The sequence below is a fragment of the Macadamia integrifolia genome, chromosome 11 (genome assembly GCF_013358625.1).
Source record: "Macadamia integrifolia cultivar HAES 741 chromosome 11, SCU_Mint_v3, whole genome shotgun sequence".
Classification (NCBI taxonomy): domain Eukaryota; kingdom Viridiplantae; phylum Streptophyta; class Magnoliopsida; order Proteales; family Proteaceae; genus Macadamia; species Macadamia integrifolia.
The window spans coordinates 15,542,321-15,544,671 of record NC_056567.1 but is presented as its reverse complement, the minus strand read 5'-3'; positions in this window follow the sequence as shown (position 1 = coordinate 15,544,671).

Below are 2,351 nucleotides of genomic sequence, written 5' to 3'. Positions count from 1 at the left end.
TTCCCTTTTTCATTTTTTGTCCTTTGATCTTCAAGTAAAAAGAAAAAAAAAATGAACCTTCTCTGCTTCAGGTGTAATATGCGCTCTTGTGGGTTTGTTGATGGAATGGGCTGAGACGGCATTTGTCCAATTTAATTTTGTTCACAAGTTGTTTTATTACATATTTGGTGGATTTGCCCTAGTACAGTCATATACTCCAACATAATCAGCTACCATAATTTCTTCTGTATACATAATCAGGATATTTAGGAATCCTCATGCTTCTGCGAAGTGCCATCAGTCGTCCAAATCTTTCCTGCCCATTCATACTAGGCATCTCCTCAAAACAGCGATCAATTACGGTAATCTTAAGAATTGGATGCACCATTCATCCAATTGTTAAACCACTCAAATAGCATTTCATGACATCTATGTATACCTCTGCAGTATAGTAAACAGATTAAAACTTTACACACAAACAGAACCAAAAAAAAAAAAAAAACCATTCAAATCAACTAGCACCAGCTGCTTAAGGTTCCAGTCAACGATTTTAATGCAATTTTATACTTCTCTTCAGAAAGACAACCTTCAATTGCAATTTAATTGGCGATGTTATGAAGCAGCCACACCAGAGGGCTGAGTGCCAGAACAATCATATCGGGCTTCTTTGGTCCATCTAGGTAGAATATATTCTATAGAGATGTTACGTCTGTACGTTATAACATAAACCTTCAGTATGTCGCTCCAACATTTTGTAATTGAACTTAGTGACTTCACTTTCTTTATTATCAAAGACAAATTTCATGTTACGCCTTTTTCGAATACCTTGTACATTTTCATCTCCGCAACCAATTCACATGTTGTGCATTCAAGTACAAAGTATTCATGCCACCATTGGGAGAAATCCATGTAGACATTTTCCATGTACATGTCTGCAACTTGCTTGTTAATAGAATGAGTTGTACATTTACTAGGGAAAGAGTCATGCAACGTACATCTCCCATTGCTTCCTTCTCGCGTCGTTTCTTAACCACTTCTTCATGTTGCATTACAAATTCATTAACTGGTGTGAATGAGGAGAAAAATCTATGTTGTTGTCATTCCGGCAACAAAGGTATTGGCAAAGTAACATGGCACCCAATGCTTCCTTATTTTGAATTGCTTTTGCATTGATCTATTATCCCCAAAATTGAACATTTGAATCATACTAGACCATCTCTCTTTTCAAATTCAGCTTGTGTTGTTTAATCATTAACACAACTGTGATAAATCTTCTTCAACTTTGGGTGTCTCTTATGGACTTCCCTCATGTGAATAAGTCTGTGCTTCTGTAAGTGCCAAATCACAAAGCCTATGGACAATATTTGATCAAATATAACCAATAGCCCTCATTATGGTTGGGTCTTCGTCAATCAAGATTGCTTTTGGATGAATATGGTGCATTGGTTGGAGCCACACACTAAATAACCAACTGAAAGATTCCTTTGTTTCAACCGCTATCAAGCCATAACCAAACAATGTTATACTGCATCTGATGATTAACCCCTGTAAACCAAGCAAATGAAAATTTGTACTTATTTTTCTTGTAAGTAGTGTCAAACACGATCACGTCCCCCAAACCTTTTATATTGCTCCCGTGCCCGACTGTCCACCCAAAAAATCCTTGTCAACTCTCCATCCCTATTCACGGGGACTGCATAAAGAACCCTGCATCTTCATTCCTTTTCTGGTCCAAGTAGTTCATAGCTAATTGGCAGTCGACATCAAAATACTTCCTACGCTGGGACCTCATAAGATTCCTACAAACATCATCACTTACAATAGTGCCCTTGCCTCCCCCAATCAATTGCCTAACAATGTTGGTTATTTGGGACTGTTCAACCCCACACTTTCAAAGATCTTCAATTAGTTCCACTGTAGAGCGAATACATTTCTTGTGTAATCGTATCCTGTGAGCCTCCATCGGTTGTACCATTTCATGGTTGTGCTCCTTCTTAAGGTAGTAGACAACTCACTTTTCCTCCCTTAATTTGACCCTCATTTTAGCCCAACAATTGGTTTTCAAACATTTTCGAGGCTTATAGTCCTTCCCCAGCGTCACACCCTGCCTTAATTATAGGCCAAGGTATGCGACACTAGATTCTCAGCTCAGTCAGCTTATCTTCACCAGGATCATAGAAACAGTCTATGAACTCACAATACCACAAAATCATTTATCAAAATCAGAGTACTAATAAAATTTATATTTAATACTATCCGTGGTGATCAGGTCTAAAATGATAACATTAATATTACAAGCCCAATTTAAATACAACCCATAGTTACATAAGTAACTACATCATACAAAAATGTAAATATAAATCACATAATAA